Below are 19,694 nucleotides of genomic sequence, written 5' to 3' on the forward strand. Positions count from 1 at the left end.
ATCATGAGTAATAGTGAGACGATAATATCTTATATTCTTGAAATAGAGATATATGAGTTGTAATTTACAAGTTGGTAGTGCATTGGTGTTACGAAACGCATCAGTAACATGATGTATAAAACATAACGTCATGAATGATTTGATGAGTAAGAGTCACAAGCATATAAGTCGAAGTTTATTCTTTGATTTTTACCTAACGATAAAAGTGATATATTTGGGCCCCTCGATGATTTGATGTCGACATCTGAAGTGCTTAGCCGAGCCCAGACTGAATTGATGTGTTCAATTAGTAGTCTGAATTCAACCGTCATAAATCAGGAAATCGAGAAACAAAATCTTTGACTGCGAGATAAATTCTTATCCATGTCACATGTCCATAAGATACCTTGTGTAATGAAGGAATACCTGATCACTTATCTTATTTCCAATGTATGATTATATGAGAGTTCGATAGTGGCTTTGGAAAGCACTATTTGCTGTTTAGTTATACTTGCAATTGTAGTTATAGACTTATCCAAGTGGGAGACTGTTGGATTAAGGTGTATAAGCTCATAACTAAATTTGTATAAACTTGAAAATAGAAGCAAAGTCCTTTTGGGTTGCCATCATAACAACAAATAGCCATACATGATATTCGGAGAGAGAAAAATGTTTTGTTGATATATACTAATTGGGAATAGATCATTGATATGTTAATTTGTTATGTGATTAATAAATTAACACGAGATCAATAGTTAAATAATTTATTTGATAATTTATATGGTTTTAATCAATTAGAAATCAATTAGAATTAATTAATTATCAATCAGAATTAATCTGGAATTAATTTGTGATTAATTTGAATTAATTACAGGTGCAACGGGTGATTTGTAAATGTTCAATAGTTGAACAAGAGAAACAATTCTAGAAACGTCCATGGCATGAATGGTTTTGAAGGCTCCTCTACGGTTTGTAGAAGCCTCCTAGTTGTATAAAAGGAAGGGATTTGAATTAGGATTAAATATTTTTATTAAATCAATTTAGATTCTATTTTGCTTGCAAGTTACCTAATCTATAAATAGGACACCAAGGCCATCAATTTTCATTCATGACCTTCATAAGAAGCGTAGGAACGAAATTTATTCCTTTATCCTCTTCATTCTAGATTTTATAGGGTTTGAGGTGTGAGCAATAAGAGGCATGAGATTTATGGTGCTTGCTGTCCATGGTTTTCAAAAAGGATATTGGTGTGATTATTAGCTACAATAATCAGTAAGTACATAAAACCTAACTTTATGTAAATTTCGATTATTATAGAGTTCCTTTAGGGTTCTTGATGTTCATAGGTTATTGCTATCAATAGAGAAAACTTAGATCCAAATAGGTTGCATGTGAATTTAAGGGTTAAGTTTTTTGCACAACATGTTTTAGTTATAACCTACAAAACCCATAATCTCCTTCAGCCTATATCTCCCCACCTTGAAACCCTAGCCTAATTTCCATGAGTTTGAGCTTGGTGGCTTGATTTTGGGGTTGTTCCCTTGATTTCGTGAAGGTTGTCAAGGAGGGAAGCCCATCCTGGTGTAAGAGATCAAAAATGGAATTTGTATCCATCATCTTGTCCATAGTTGTCACACCCCGGGACCGCAGGCGGAAACGTTCCGGGGCGGAGTGACGTCATGTGTAGTATCACAACCAATGAACATAATAAGCATAGTAAACACAACCATTAAATTACATAAAAATAATTACATTCGTTTGAAAACAAAGTACTACAAGTTTCATAGATAAATTAGTTAGAACAAAAGTAGAGACGAGACTTCTATACGCTCCGTCTTCTCCAAAAGGTTAATAGGAGTACCTGTCTAATGAGAACCTGAGAATACAAGCAGTTTTAAAATATCAGCATAAAGCTGGTGAGTTCATAAGCGTATTTTGTTAAGGAAAAATCGTTTATTTAATCCAGTGATAAATAATTCATTTCCTTTTGTAAAGATTTACTGTAATATCGAAAAGCCATCGTTACTGAGTTATGAATTACATAGGCATGTTTTTCCCAGAAAATCCCATATTATCTAACATGTAAGTTGATTTGAATAAGATATGAAAACCATAAGTTATGACCCTGGAATTACCATCCAGTACGAAAGTAGGTAGTTTTAATACATAAAACTATAAGTATAGAACCCTGGAATACCATCCAGTACGAAGGTGGGTAGTTTTAATACATAAAACTATAGATTAGATCCCTGGAATACCATCCAGTACGAAGTAGGTAGTTTTAATACATAAATCTATAGTTGCAATAAGCAAGAAAATCCATGACCAAATTGGTTTGTTTAATACATATTGTGAGCCGTATAACCATACTGATATGACCCGTGACCTCCTTGACGTTCTTCAGGCGTCGTTCAATTTCCAAAATTTGTCACCCCAGGCGTGCCCGCCTAACTGTAGCTAGCAGTTTAGGTGTGGGATTGTCAGTCCCGAATAGATCTATCCACAAATTTCGCGTTCTCCCTCCAGGAGACTCTGGTTATACTTTCAGAGAGGATTTATTGGTATCCCGAGGGATATAGTGAAGACAAGTCTCACAAGATAGTATTTACTATTTGACGGATGATTTAATCGTTTTCGAATTTTCGAATTTGTTTGGAACACAGTAGAGTATAAATAATTAAATACACATAATTATTTAGCATGATACTCTAGATTAGACATGGATAAACTAAATCAGACATAGTTTATATTTTTGACTTTGCATGAAATCGAATTCGTATGACAAGTGATAAAGATCCCAAATTATTCCCATAATAATTTCCACAGTTTGATAAGTTTTTCCCAATTAGATTAGAAAGGTTTGATATTTCCATACTGTTTTAGGGAAAACTATGTAATTATATTTAGAAAGTATCCCTTATGCTCTGCGTATTACAAGAGGGATAAAGTATCATAAGTTCTTCGAAGAATCGTAAAATTACATCAGTTTTTAAGTTACGAAAAACCTTTATGATTTTGCTTGTATCCCCCCCCTGAAAACATGAAAAACGTGGAAAAGGTGTAGGGGTATGAACTCACCTGACGAGAATGTGCTGTGTAGGATGCTAGAAGACAACTTAGGACTTGAACACATGCAAAGGTCCTAAGTAATATGAGGTGATACACAATTGTATCCAATTAGTTATTATACTACTAATTAAACAAGTAGACACACTCAAAGCAAGAAAACACTTGATTCCAAGTGTTAGGAATGATACGGGTTGCATTCAAGGAGTGTATGACCTAGTTAGGAGGGTTTACTCTTAAAGTGTAAACCCTTGGGGGAGTTTACGGTTTCTAGACCACATCCCCCATGAGTTTACGGCTGTAAACTCATGGGTGTGGTGTTTTGAGTGATCCAAGGCCTCATCTTGCACATAGGAAGGATCTAGGGTTGATTCGAGGGCTTAGGAACTGATTGGGACATGAAATGACCTAGGAGTTAGGGTTTACGGTTCTTGGACCACCCTTGGGGAGTTTACGGTCGTAAACACATGGGTTTACGACCGTAAACCCAACCTTGTCCAAGATTGTCCATTTTCTAAGTGTTTTGGTGGTTTGTAGGCCATTCATGCAAGTTCTAGACTCATATACAAGCCATGTAAGGTGTTTAGGGCAATAAAACACCCTTTGTAGGTGTTTACGGTTTTGGGAGATGTCCCCAAACCGTAAACTCATGTTTACACTTCTTTGGACATGTTTTAGGGTTCTAAGATCATTCTAGCAAGTTTCAAGGCCATTAGACATGCATTGGAGGGGTTAAGGGGCATCAAAACCCCATTAAAGGGTGTTTACGGTTCTTGAACCTTCAAGAACCGTAAACTCATGTTCATCCTCAAAAAGACATGATTTTGTGGTTCAAACTCCATGCATGTAAGTATCTAAGCCTTAGAAGAGGTTTGGAAGGGTTTTGGGGCTTTCAAAACCCCCCATTGAAGGAGTTTACGGTTTTGGGAGGGTCCCCAAACCGTAAACACGAGTTTTTGATGGTTCTTGGGTAGTTTAAACATAGATTTGCATGCATGTTAGGATAAACCACTAGTTAGGAAGGATCACTTACCAATTTAGAGCTTGAAAGGGGGTGTTCTTGAGAGAGATCCGATTTTAGAGAGAGAGAGTAGAGAGAGAAAGTTCAAGGTGGGAAAAAGGCTCTAAAGTGCCCACTCAACCTTTATATAGGTCTAGAGTTAGTGGCCCGGTGGGAATACACCCAGTACCGACATTAAACGGAGTGAAATATTTTACCCGGGTAAATAACCATTACCCGACTTAGTCGTAATTTAGAAATTTTCAAAAAGATTATTAAGGGTGTTTTCACTCGATATTATTTCGTTTCGACACATACGAAATTATAATAATAATTCTAATTGAATTATTTAATTTGAAAGTTAACGGAAAACCCAAAATAAAATAAATTTTATTAATGGAATGGGTTACGTTAACGGACTATCTTTCGGGTTGTCACATTATCCCCCCGTTAGAGGAAATTTCGTCCCGAAATTTAGAATTTAGATACAAATCATGGAATTGGAAAGAGATGCGGGTATTTCGTTTTCATCGAGTCTTCGCGTTCCCAAGTGAATTCGTGTCCCCGCTTGGCATTCCAGCGAACCTTCACTATCGGGATGCGGCTTTGTTTCGTTCGTTTGATCTCTCTATCCATGATTTCAATGGGTTCTTCCACAAAGTTCATATTTTTGTTGATTTCGATCTCATCAAGAGGAATCACAAGGGTCTCATCAGAAAGACACTTTTTAAGATTTGAGACGTGGAGGACACGATGGATTTTGCTTAGTTTGTGAGGCAATTGGAGTTTGTAAGCTACGGGACCAATCCTGGCTAGGATTTCGAAAGGTCCTATGTACCTTGGGTTAAGTTTTCCGCGCTTTCCAAAGCGTATCATGCCCTTCCAGGGTGATACTTTCAACAAGACACGGTCTCCAACCTGGAATTCCAAGGGTTTTCTTCGTTTATCGGCGTAGCTCTTTTGTCTGTCTCGGGAGGCTTTAAGTCGTTCTCGGATTTGTACGATCTTTTCGGTGGTTTCGCGGATGATTTCTGGACCAGTGAGAGTGCTGTCAGGGACTTGTCCCTTGACTAGCTGCGTGTCGCCCACCTCAGCCCACCACAGAGGGGATCTGCACTTACGGCCATAGAGGGCTTCGAAAGGCGCATCCTTGATGCTGGTATGGTAGCTGTTGTTATAAGAAAATTCAACTAAAGGAAGATGAGTATCCCATGATGCGCCGAAGTCGATGACGCAGGCTCTCAACATGTCTTCCAAGGTTTGGATGGTTCTCTCACTTTGTCCATCTGTTTGAGGATGGTAAGCTGTGCTCATATCCAGCTTAGTTCCAAGAGCCTTCTGTAGTGACTGCCAGAACCTAGAAGTGAACCTGCTATCCCGATCGGAAATGATGGACACAGGTACACCGTGCAGTCGGATTACCTCTTGGATGTAGATTCGCGTGAGTCTCTCCATTTTGAAGTTTTCTTTGATAGGGAGGAAGTGAGCAGACTTGGTTAGCCGGTCGACAATTACCCAAATGGTGTCGTACCCAGTCGGAGATTTGGGCAATTTGGTAATGAAATCCATAGAAATCCTCTCCCACTTCCATTCGGGTATATCGGGTTGTTGGAGCAGACCGGAGGGTTTCTGATATTCGACCTTTACCTTGGCGCAAGTCAGGCACTTGCCCATGAAGGTAGCGATTTCTGCTTTCATATTTGGCCACCAGTACAGTCTTTTGAGATCGAGGTACATCTTGTCCGAACCTGGGTGAACGGAGTATCTGGTCTTGTGAGCTTCGTTCAGTACGACCTCACGGTAACCACCGAACTTTGGGGTCCAGATCCGGTTCATGAAGTAATAGACTCCGTCTCCCTTGACCTCTAGATTCTTTTCCATTCCTCTTAGGGCTTCACCCGACATGTTCTCTGGTCTCAAGGCTTCCAACTGAGCCTCTTTGATTTGCGCGGACAAATGGGAATGGATAGTCATGGTCAGTGCCTTCACTCTACGACCTGAGTACTCTTTACGGCTGAGGGCATCAACCACCACATTGGCCTTGCCGGGATGGTAGCGGATTTCACACTCGTAGTCATTGAGTAGTTCAACCTATCGCCGTTGTCTCATGTTCAGCTCCTTCTGGTCGAGGATGTGCTGTAGGCTTTTATGGTCAGTGAAGATGGTGCACTTAGTTCCGTAGAGATAATGTCTCCATATTTTCAATGTGAAGACCACTGCTCCCAGTTCTAGGTCGTGAGTCGTGTAGTTGACTTGGTGTACTTTCAGTTGTCTGGAGGCATAGGCGATAACCTTGCCTCGTTGCATCAGAACACAACCGAGACCTTGATTGGACGCATCGCAGTAGACTACGAAGTCTTCCGTCCCATCGGGAAGGGACAGGATAGGTGCGCTGCACAAGGCTCGCTTCAGTGTTTGGAACGCAGTGTCTTTCTTTTCATTCCAACAAAAGGGTACACCTTTCTGAGTTAGAGTGGTTAAGGGTTTGGCAATTCTGGAGAAATTTTGGATAAATCTGCGATAGTAGCCAGCGAGACCCAAGAATTGACGGATTTCGGTGGGTGTCTTCGGTGCTGACCAGTTTTCTATCGCTTTGATCTTGGAAGGATCCACGTGTATACCCTCCTCGCTTACCACGTGACCAAGGAAGGTTACTTTCCGAATCCAAAATTCGCACTTGGAGAATTTCGTGTACAGTTTCTCTAGTCTAAGAGTTTCCAACACTAACCTCAAGTGTTGTTTGTGATCCTCTTCGCTTTTGGAATAGACAAGTATGTCGTCGATGAACACGACAACAAACTTGTCCAGAAAGGAACGACACACCCGGTTCATCAAATCCATGAACACTGCCGGTGCGTTGGTTAGACCGAAGGGCATAACTACGAATTCGTAATGACCATATCGAGTCCGAAATGCTGTTTTGGGAACGTCACCCTCATGGACTCGTAGCTGATGGTACCCTGATCTTAAATCTATCTTTGAAAAGTAGCTAGCTCCTTGAAGTTGATCGAAGAGGTCGTCTATTAGAGGAAGAGGATAACCATTTTTCATTGTGAGCTTATTCAGCTCCCGATAATCGATACACATTCGAAAAGATCCATCTTTCTTTTTCACAAACAGGATCGGGGCTCCCCATGGCGAGGAACTCGGTCTGATGAATCCTTTATTAAGCAGCTCATGGAGCTGACTAGATAACTCCTGCATTTCTGCCGGAGCTAATCGATAAGGAGATTTGGCTACGGGGGTAGCTCCGGGGATTAAGTCGATACGAAACTCAACTTGGCGTTCAGGAGGAATTCCCGGGAGCTCTTCTGGAAAGACATCGGGAAAATTGCAGACTTCGGGGATGCTCTCGAGGTCTTGAACTTCCTGCTTTTCGTTAACGACGTGGGCTAAGAATGCATAACACTCCTTCCGCTGGAGTTTCTGAGCTTTGATGCACGAAATGATGCGAAGGTTTGAACTGAGTTTATCCCCGTAAATTACGAGAGTTTCATCCGAAGGAAGATTGAGACGGATAGCTTTTTTGAAACAAAGGATATCTGCATGATTGGGGCTCAACCAATCCATGCCAATGATGACATCAAAGCTTTTTATGGAGACTGGCATAAGGTCAATGAGAAATGAACGGTCGTTTAAGGATAGGGTACAACCTACGTATATCTCGTTAGTGTTCTCCTTCTCACCGTTAGCCATTTCGACGGTAAATTTTTCGGTTAATGGTTGAGGATTGTGTTTAAGAAGGTGTTTGAATACGTGACTAACAAAACTCTTTTCAGCACTAGAATCGAAAAGAATGCATGCATAAGAGTTGTCGAGGAGGAACGTACCCGTGACAACGGTGGGGTCAGCGACTGCCTCCTCTTGTCCCATGGATAGAACTCTCCCGATGTTGTTGGTTGTTGCTGCTTTGGGGCAGTCCCTTTTAAAATGCCCAACCTCCCCACAGTTGTAGCAGGCTCGACCAACACCCGCTCCAGAGGTTTGAGTAGTTTGCTGAACTGGCTTTCTGCAGTCTCGAGCCAGATGGCCCTTTTTACCACAATTGTTACAATGCTTTTCACGACAGGGCCCGGAAGCACGATGGTGGTAACTACACTTATCGCACCAGGGAAGAGTACCGGTGTATGCACTGGTAGGGGCTTGAGTTGCAGGAGCGGCGGCAGGAGTTGTAGCAGCGTGAACTGCCACGGTTTGCTGTTTCTTCGAGGGTCCTTGCGAACCCTGACCCTTTCGCTTGTTCCAGAATTTCTTCTTATTTTCACTACCCCCTTTAGCCAGCTCAGGTGCGGCTATCACTTCGTTGGGCTCGTCGCTATGATCAATCAGGGTTTACGCCAAACACTTAGCGCTGTCGAAGGTTTCCGGCTTTGCAGCCAAAACATTTCCCTTGGTTGGCTGGGTCAGCCCCCAAATGAATCGTTCGATCTTTTTGCTTTCCGGGGATATCATTCCCGGACAAAGGAGTGCTAGGTCTTCAAACCTAGAAGTGTAGGAAGCAATATCGGAACCCTTCATCCTTAGGGTCCAGAGTTCGTGTTCAAGTTTCTGTACCTCGCCCCATGGGCAGTACTGGGCAACCATAAGTTCCTTTAGTTTGTCCCATCCCATGGCATTTGCCACTGGTAGGGTTAAGGACTTGACCCGGCCATTCCACCAGGTTAATGCTTTGTTGAGAAAAGTGCAAGCGGTGTATTTCACTTTGTTGGCTTCGGAGACTGCGCAAATTTCGAATATGGACTCAATCTTTTCGAACCATTGAGTCAGAGCAATAACACCTCCTTTGCCGTCGAAAGATGTGGGTTTTGCATTCATGAAATCTTTATAGGAACATTCCTTTTGGTGTCCTTGACTACCATCCTGCCCACCAGATCTGCCACCAGATCCGCCAGGATTCATTTGTGACATCGTGGCAGCCACGGCAGCAGTAACAGCCGCCTGAAACATGACAGGATCGAATTGGGGAGGAGGTGGTGGTGGTGGAGTGTTGTTGTTCCTCCTGATAGGTCTCTTTTGGGGAGGCATCTTGATCTGAAATGACCAAGAAAGAGGAGGATGGAATTTAGAGGTATTAAAGGTTACTTAAAGTAAGTAAACTATCGCTAAGGAAGGAATGAGTAGCAACACTCGGAACGGATTTCCATGAGGTATTTGGTTCGGACTAAAATACTCCCATAGTATTTTATGTTGAATGGATATTAGGTGAGTTTTAGGCCTGCCGTACACCACAGTCACTCCCAAGCACATGTTGGCCGTGTCTCGAATGAATATAGTTGATCAGGCTATATTGACCCTAGACATGACTACATAACTGCCCAGGTTTAACCACAGTGTACAACACCCAATTACTTATGTTTTGTTCTCTTCGCGATACGAATTCCGGTACTCGGGTATACTTGTATACTTTTATAAAAATACTTGTATTTTAAAAGCATACTTTTAGTTTAGAGCACTTAGGCCCCTTAGTGTTTATAGTTGTATACCATGTAAGGTTCGGTATACTTAGTTCACTATAAACAAGGGCTCTGATATCAATCTATCACACCCCGGGACCGCAGGCGGAAACGTTCCGGGGCGGAGTGACGTCATGTGTAGTATCACAACCAATGAACATAGTAACCATAGTAAACACAACCATTACATTACATAGAAATAATTACATTCGTTTGAAAACAAAGTACTACAAGTTTCATAGATACATTAGTTAGAACAAAAGTAGAGACGAGACTTCTATACGCTCCGTCTTCTCCAAAAGGTTAACAGGAGTACCTGTCTAATGAGAACCTGAGAATACAAGTAGTTTTAAAATATCAGCATAAAGCTGGTGAGTTCATAAGCGTATTTTGTTAAGGAAAAATCGTTTATTTAATCCAGTGATAAATAATTCATTTCCTTTTGTAAAGATTTACTGTAATATTGAAAAGCCATCGTTACTGAGTTATGAATTACATAGGCATGTTTTTCCCAGAAAATCCCATATTTTCTAACATGTAAGTTGATTTGAATAAGATATGAAAACCATAAGTTATGACCCTGGAATTACCATCCAGTACGAAAGTAGGTAGTTTTAATACATAAAACTATAACTTTGAACCCTGGAATACCATCCAGTACGAAGGTGGGTAGTTTTAATACATAAAACTATAGATTAGATCCCTGGAATACCATCCAGTACGAAGTAGGTAGTTTTAATACATAAAGCTATAGTTGCAATAAGCAAGAAAATCCGTGACCAAATTGGTTTGTTTAATACATATTGTGAGCCGTATAACCATACTGATATGACCCGTGACCTCCTTGACGTTCTTCAGGCGTCGTTCAATTTCCAAAATTTGTCACCCCAGGCGTGCCCGCCTAACTGTAGCTAGCAGTTTAGGTGTGGGATTATCAGTCCCGAATAGATCTATCCACAAATTTCGCGTTCTCCCTCCAGGAGACTCTGGTTATACTTTCGGAGAGGATTTATTGGTATCCCGAGGGATATAGTGAAGACAAGTCTCACAAGATAGTATTTACTATTTGACGGATGATTTAATCGTTTTCGAATTTTCGAATTTGTTTGGAACACAGTAGAGTATAAATAATTAAATACACATAATTATTTAGCATGATACTCTAGATTAGACATGGATAAACTAAATCAGACATAGTTTATATTTTTGACTTTGCATGAAATCGAATTCGTATGACAGGTGATAAAGATCCCAAATTATTCCCATAATAATTTGCACAGTTTGATAAGTTTTTCCCAATTAGATTAGAAAGGTTTGATAAGTTCCATATTGTTTTAGGGAAAACTATGTAATTATATTTAGAAAGTATCCCTTATGCTCTGCGTATTACAAGAGGGATAAAGTATCATAAGTTCTTCGAAGAATCGTATAATTACATCAGTTTTTAAGTTACGAAAAACCTTTATGATTTTACTTGTATCCCCCCCTCTGAAAACATGAAAAACGTGGAAAAGGTGTAGGGGTATGAACTCACCTGACGAGAATGTGCTGTGTAGGATGCTAGAAGACAACTTAGGACTTAAACACACGCAAAGGTCCTAAGTAATATGAGGTGATACACAATTGTATCCAATTAGTTATTATACTACTAATTAAACAAGTAGACACACTCAAAGCAAGAAAACACTTGATTCCAAGTGTTAGGAATGATACGGGTTGCATTCAAGGAGTGTATGACCTAGTTAGGAGGGTTTACTCTTAAAGTGTAAACCCTTGGGGGAGTTTACAGTTTCTAGACCACATCCCCCATGAGTTTACGGCCGTAAACTCATGGGTGTGGTGTTTTGAGTGATCCAAGGCCTCATCTTGCACATAGGAAGGATCTAGGGTTGATTCGAGGGCTTAGGAAGTGATCGGGACATGAAATGACCTAGGAGTTAGGGTTTACGGTTCTTGGACCACCCTTGGGGAGTTTACGGTCGTAAACACATGGGTTTACGGCCGTAAACCCAACCTTGTCCAAGATTGTTCATTTTCCAAGTGTTTTGGTGGTTTGTAGGCCATTCATGCAAGTTCTAGACTCATATACAAGCCATGTAAGGTGTTTAGGGCAATAAAACACCCTTTGTAGGTGTTTACGGTTTTGGGAGATGTTCCCAAACCGTAAACTCATGTTTACACTTCTTTGGACATGTTTTATGGTTCTAAGATCATTCTAGCAAGTTTCAAGGCCATTAGACATGCATTGGAGGGGTTAAGGGGCATCAAAACCCCATTAAAGGGTGTTTACGGTTCTTGAACCTTCAAGAATCGTAAACTCATGTTCATCCTCAAAAAGACATGATTTTGTGGTTCAAACTCCATGCATGTAAGTATCTAAGCCTTAGAAGAGGTTTGGAAGGGTTTTGGGGCTTTCAAAACCCCCATTGAAGGAGTTTACGGTTTTGGGAGGCTCCCCAAACCATAAACACGAGTTTTTGATGGTTCTTGGGTAGTTTAAGCATAGATTTGCATGCATGTTAGGATAAACCACTAGTTAGGAAGGATCACTTACCAATTTGGAGCTTGAAAGGGGGTGTTCTTGAGAGAGATCCGATTTGAGAGAGAGAGAGAGAGTAGAGAGAGAAAGTTCAAGGTGGGAAAAAGGCTCTAAAGTGCCCACTCAACCTTTATATAGGTCTAGAGTTAGTGTCCCGGTGGGAATACACCCAATACCGACATTAAACGGAGTTAAATATTTTACCCGGGTAAATAACCATTACCCGACTTAGTCGTAATTTAGAAATTTTCAAAAAGATTATTAAGGGTGTTTTCACTCGATATTATTTCGTTTCGACACATATGAAATTATAATAATAATTCTAATTGAATTATATAATTTGAAAGTTAACGGAAAACCCAAAATAAAATAAATTTTATTAATGGAATGGGTTACGTTAACGGACTATCTTTCGGGTTGTCACAATAGTTCCAAGTGTTTAAAGGTATAAAGCTCTCATCTTGACTTATATTGTTCTTGATGCAAGTATTGGTTAATTTTGTATGATTTTGCTCCGGTTATGTTTTTTTTATGATTTTGCTCCTTTCCTTTGATGCACTTGGAGTTTGAAGACCTTATGGGCTCGCGATGGTGTTTCTAGGTCATTAGAGTTATATGGAATAACAAAAAGGACTATATTTGATATATGTGACATCCCCAAATTCATGGTCATTTTAAAAAAAAATATTTATGCTTATTTTATAATCAGAGTATCCTTTATGAAGAATAATATTGTGGAATTTGTTCCCAGAAAACATGATAATGATATTATCAAATCATTTCTGAAGAAATGTATTTTACTAATATATTAAAACACTAGGATGTCATCGTCAATACATACACATAAGCAGAAACAGACTTTACATTAATTTAGACTAATGATCTATATCTCCTTCAATCCCTCAGCAGAATGTATCTTTAATATTGCTACCTGTGGTACAATAAACTGAGTGGGTCAGGTTGGGAAACCTGGTGAGTACATATGGTTTTCAACCCACAATAATAGAATTAATTTGTTTCTTCACATATTTCATGTCAAAAAATTAACCCGATTACTTATCCCTATTTTCTTTATTTATTCTTTCCTGAAGATTTATCCTATGGGTCATCTTATACATCGTATTTACCTATCATTGCCTTAAATCACATTTCCTTATATGTTTGCTCCTAAGGATCATAGCCTACATCGCATAGACAGAACTGATTCAGGGATTACTCCCCCAATACATGTCCAGTAAGGTTTAGAGTATCATCACATGAATATGTAGTTACTACATCGCCTGAACTCATAATTCATCACCTACAGGTTATGATCCCGCCGATGTTTCCACATGACTTGTTTAGATTAGTTAGTGGTCGTCATCTATACTCTGTTAGATGACTACATCACAACATCGCCGGTCAAGATTATGGCATCTCCTAATCATCTCTTTTCTCGCATCACCTATTTATTATCACCTATCTATCATAACCTAGTTATCATCACCTGTCTATCATCATCTATCTCTCATCACTCGTCGCTACCCGATACATATTTATAAGTATATAATACTATATGGTTAAATTGGTTTAACATCATCTCATTTTATCTTATCTAACACATAACATTCTAAGCACAAATTATAAGCACATAAGCATGTAATTAACTAAATACTTTATATCTATGTGTAAGATGAAAGTAACTATGCACTCACTTCTTAAAGTGATGATTCGTAATTCGGACAGAGCCTCTCTTCTAGCATTTGTCTTTTTCTTTGACGTAACCTACTATTATTATCACTATGTTTTAGTCTAATATTTATTTCAAGTAACTATTAGTCTAGATTCATCATTAACTCAAAGTCTACTTTCATGATCTATCAAGTATGGAACAACCACGTAGGATCATATTGGAGGTAGGATGCGTTTGGTATACGAAGTATACTGTTTAGAAATCCCAATTTAAACACTTTACTAAATCACAGCCTAGACATCATCCCCGTAAATAGATCAATCAGTATAACTACTTGGAATCCCTAATAAATCTTGTTTATAGGTTCATAATAACGATAATGAACTTAAACATCAGTTATACTTAAAGTATGGTAAGCATAATTCACTTACTGGGGGTTTAACGAGGAGCCGGGCTCGACGCAAATAGAACTTCTAAGCCAAAATCTCTTATCCTCGAGCTCTCCGACGCTCTGGGCTTCGTTACTAACACCTAGGAGGTGCTAGAGAAAAAGTCTTGGGACCTTGGGGGGTTTGGGAGAGAATAGAGTTGAAAGGTGTGAATAATGGAGTGAGTTTTGGCTCTATTTATAGGCTGTATAGGGGCCTCTCACATTGTGAGACATGCCTCACATGTTGTGAGTCTTGCGTAGGCACCAGGGCTTCGCCTGGTGCTGAAATGTGGCGCAGGGCGCAGGTAAAATAGCCAATTTTAAAAAATTCATAAATTTCATATACGAGCTCTATTTTTTATGTTCTTTGTATCCACATGTAGGTATTGACAAGATCTACAACTTTGCTTTTGATCCCATTGGCTAATTCTCAACCGATTTAAAATTTATTAGTCTGAGAAGATTACACTGTTAACGACTGTGTGACATTCATAACTTCTACACACGGACTCCGTTTTCGATAGTGTTTTTATCGTTGAACTCATACTAATGAGATCTTCAATTCTTATTTCTATCATTTTGGCTAAAAATTGACCAATCTAAAATTCAATTTCTGAGTTGTATACTATTACGCTTAAACTTCGAAAAATTCATAACTTCCTCTTATGAAGTTAGATTTGGAAGTTCTCTATATTCACGCTCTCGTTTTTACGAATACTATGACTTTAGTTTATATTACTAAGGTAAAAAGTAATTTATCAAAAATTCACTTATTACGGTTTAATTGCAAAACTTTAGCGGGTCATAACTTCTTCGTTATAAGTCGGATTTTAGCGTTCTTTATATGTACGGAATCCTTATGAAATATAATATAAATTTGGCTAAGATTATTTATCCTAACTAATATTCTATCAAAAAGTCATTTTTAACGCTTATTATCTCTAGATTGATTAGCCTGAATCTGCGGGCATTACAATTATCTCCCCCTTAGGATGATTACGTCCCGAAACCATCAACAAAACAAGGTTTGTATAATGACTCCATATGTTATATTTTCATCCTAGGTAATAACCGTAACTTTTATGTCCTTTCAAATGAGTACCTAACTCATGGGCTTCTTAACTAGTGGTGGTGCTCAATCTTGCACTTGCTCTTTATCCTATGTTAGACTTTCAATCCTAACCTTCGAGTAACAAACTAGATCCTTATTGGAGAATCCTACTCCTTCTTAACATACTTTACTTGTGATAAGTTTTTTACTTCAATTACCATAACAGACTGATGGGTCATGTTCTAATGACCTCTCATCGTATGATGCAATGCTTAGACTCTGGTCTTTTTGAGTCAGATTCCAAAATGGAAGAAACCTTCCTTCATGTTCTAATGTGGTATAATCACATTCTAGCATGTAGCACTTTAGCTACCAGCTTCTTACTTTCACGGTGATTTCAATACTATGACAACCTGAAATTTCCATTTGAACAAACTCTACCGTCTAGCACTTCACTTAAAAGTCAAATTCTTTTCTGCTAATTTTTAGCTCGGTTTAAAGTCCGGTTGGGTATTTTTAATAATTATTTTCTTGAGAGAACAAATTAGAGGAAGTATACTTTAGGATTAATTGTGCAACATTTAAGTCACAAAACTCCAAGAGTTAGAAGTTTTTGGCCCAAAATAGTGTTAGGGTCGAAAACCCTAAAGGGTATATAAATGACACTTAGTCATTTTTAGTCATTTTTCCCATTTCCAAGTCAAGAACAATTCCCTCTCAAGTATCATCCAAATTTTTGTCAAGATCTTCAAGATTGTAAGTGTTTCCTTCCTTGTTTAGTTGATCTCTTCCTTTATCTAGTGATCTTGCATGATTTCATCCATGAAATCATTCCATTTTCTTAGATCTTCAAGTGTTCTTCATTTCACCAAGAACACCAAGAAAACACACTAGTGTTTTGGGCTGAAAACACCCTTCTTTGCTTCCATATTGTAAGTATCTATCTCCTATACTTGTTATCTAGTAAGGATACTTGATTTAGGGCCTTGAAACGGATTGGACGTGCGAAGAGACCGAAGGGGTTGATCTCATGGATGAAAACTTTGGGACACACTTGAAAAAACGTTAGAACAAGTATATTGCGGAATAGTTAATCTCAAAGGATCTAAAAGCTCAATAATAATATTAATAAGTTAGAGTTAGATAGTTAGAGAGTTAGTTGTGGAAAGGTAAAGAAATGAAATGACAACAATTGTTATATCAAGAATACACATAAGTTGATTCATAACGAGGAATGCATTCAAACCAAGTTAATAAGTGAGATCAAACTTAGTGATTAAGTCACAAGAGACTTGCTCCGAAGAGAGATTGTAATAAGTTATATTCTAGTAAGATTTGAGAGTTAGAAGTGATGCGTAGAGAGAGAAATAGAGAAGATAACTTCAGAGATGTGTATTCTGATTCATAGATAGATTGATTGATTATAGATGAGTGAGAATGAGCTCTATTTATAGAGACTCAAGAAGTTACATTTGAATCACTCTCTAAAAGTTGCCATGCAAGGCATACTGGACAATAGAGAGTATTACAGAAAGACAAAATAGACTAAGTAAAGTAAGAATGACTGCAGTTGACGAGATGAATTCTGATGCGGTTGCTGATGAGGGAGTTTGACTGCGGTAGCTTATTGGCTGTGGTAGCTGAAGTTCAAGAGGGTCACTTTTTCATGATTCAACAATTTCCCCCTAAGTGACCTCTTTAACTTTTGTTCAACTATCAAGTTTAAGAAACTCGATCAGGATCCACCAAAACTTCCTGATGTTTTCCAACCAAGTGATCCTTCTTAAAATCTCGAACTTGACTTTGGCAGTTGTATGCTTTGATATTTCGACTGCGGTTCGACAGATTTCAAATTGCTTCCTGGTGAGGCGATTCATGGCAGTCATAGGAATAAAGTATTTGACTTTATCGGTCTTCCTTTTGAAAATGACTCCGAGCTCAGGAAAGTTGGTTGCACCTAAGGATCTTTCTTGATAGCCTTCGGTAGGCATTGGTGCAGGATCGAGAGGTGGTAGATTGATCTTCTTGGCAATGGTGGGGTAGATGTCTGCATTGATTTTAGCAAAATCACAGACAGTCTCCTTCAAAAACGTATTAGCCCTTTCAAGAGCTATCTTCATCTTCGGATGCTTCTCCGACTTCTTCTGGAACCCCTTAGCTATGAGAAAGACTTCTTTAGGATTCATGCAAGGGATGTCAGCTTGGGTGCGGACATAGTCGTGTTCCCTTCTAGTGAGAGTGTATTGGATGAAGCCAGCCTTCATGAATTTCCGGAGCTTGTAGTTTTTGACTGCGGATGGTCTATCTTTAAACCATATTTTTTCAATGGGAGAGGCATGCTTTGCATAAATATGGTTAAGTCTTCGAATTCCATTGGCAGTCTTTTGTGATCTGGAAGGCTGCGGTCGAACTGCTCAAACACTGTAAAGTATTTAGCGGTTGGGGAGATTGGAACATCCCAGTAGCCATCCGAGGGGGGTTCAGCATATGTGAGATATGGCTTGTAGTCATCATCCAGCAGTCTGCGGTGGGGATTGATCCAATAGTTTATCAAGGATTCATCCATGATAGTGTCAAAACCACATTCTCTCCATATAAGCTCAGCAAGTTTAGCTGCTTTCCAGTCTTTTTTCTTTTGGGTAGTGGCAGGAGAGTCATTTGAGCTTGGAGAGAACATGTGATCAACCAGATTTTTGAAGTGAGGGGGAGTCTCTGGTTTGTGATCTCCTTTTGTGGGTGAGTATGATGAGGTGGAGTATGATGAGATGGTTGCGGTGTAGGAATTCTTTCTGTAATGATAGGGGGAGTCAGATGAGATGGTGGTGGTGAGGGTTGCGGTGTAGGAATTTTTCCTGAAATGATGGGGGGAGTCTGATGTTGTGAGATGGAGTGATTGGAGTGATGGACTTCTTCTTCACTTCCCCCTCTTGAGGAATGCAACCCAGAAGCTTCCTCAAGCCATTGTTTAAGGCCATCAACTTTGCCATAGACTTCTTGAAATTGAGCTTTGAGGGCATCTTCCAGTTGTTGATTGTTGGGGATGGTGGAGTTGAAGAGCAGCCTGTGAATTTCCTTGGTGAGTTGAAGGATTTCAGGACCACGGAAGTTGGTTGACAAGGAGCGTTGCAATCGGTTGATAGTAGCTTGAAGGACTGATAAGGTGGACTCATATGCAGTGTGAGTCTCAGCTATCAGCTTTTGAGAATTGGTGGCTTGATCCGCAATGGCTGCTTGTAGATCTTTCTTGATTGCGGTCACCTCAGAGATGAGGCGTTCCGCAGCAGCCATGAAGTCCTTGTGATCTGTTTAACGATTGTTATCCAGGGATCGAATTCGTTCAACAGCCAATCTCTCACGATTTCCCAATCTCTCGATCCTTTCGATCAATGACTGCGGTCCGGGCATGTCTTCTGGTTGCGGTTGCATTGGCTTGACCGGAACAAGAATTTGATCTACCTTTGCTTGAAGACTTAGAAATTCTTTCCTTGATACTGCATTCTTCTTCTTTTTCTTCTTCTCTTTGGGCTTAGAAGTTGAATGATGAGAGCCACTGGATTCTTCTTGTTCATCAAACATCATAAAATCATCATCAGAGGGAGTGGGTTTGTTTACCTCTTGTAGATCAACATCATCAAAACCGAAGGTGGAAGCAGAACTGACTTCGATTGCGGTTCCTTCGTCTTGTGATTCTTGAACAGTGGGAGTTGGAATTGGATTTGGAGTTGGAGTTGGAGTTGGAGTTGGAGTGACTTTGGAGGGGCCTGCACCTTCAGCAGTAGATTGAGCTTTAAGGATCATCTCAGCCATCTCAGTCATCCAGTCTTGAACTTTCAGTATGATGGCTACAGTATTGGCATTGTTAATTGCATCTGCCCAATACTTAGCCACAGCTTGGATTTCTTGTTCCGTTTGCTGCTGTTGCTTGATTTGTTGATCTTTTCGGGCTTGGAATGCCCTACGGAAAGCGGCATACTTCTGAATGTCGGCTTCAGATACCGGAGTGTAGTTCAACCATGAGTCATTAGATTGGTCACCGTCAAATCCTTGGTATCACACCGAAGTGTCCTTCGGGCCCACGGATCCTTGCACATTTGTGCTCACCGTGCCTAAACCACCTGTTACTGATGTAAGCAGAGTAGGATTTCCTGAGCTTCCTCGGTCTCCTTGACGCGTAGTCAAGTTTGGCCTCGGCTCAGTTCTGACAAGGGCGGAAGAAGTGCCCTGCGGTTAGGAAGGTGTTTGAAGTGTATGGGTGACATTCAAGAGGATGGAGTTCAACTCCTCAGGAGAAAAGAAATGCAGTCGGGAAGCCCTGGAGACCTTAGGGCGAGAACTAGTGTTATCCTCTTGGTATTGAACTGGGGGGGAGTCTCCACGATGAGATGAAACATACTCACTTTCTGATCCGGTGTGGTATTCGATTGTGGAGTTGACTGGGTCTGCGGCCACCCCAAGGACTACCGGAGCCTTTTGAGAGGCTAGGGTATCAGTCCGGTCACGCATT

This window comes from Lactuca virosa, chromosome 5, assembly GCF_052849685.1.
Source record: "Lactuca virosa cultivar CGN04683 chromosome 5, Lactuca_virosa_CGN04683_v6, whole genome shotgun sequence".
Classification (NCBI taxonomy): Eukaryota; Viridiplantae; Streptophyta; class Magnoliopsida; order Asterales; family Asteraceae; genus Lactuca; species Lactuca virosa.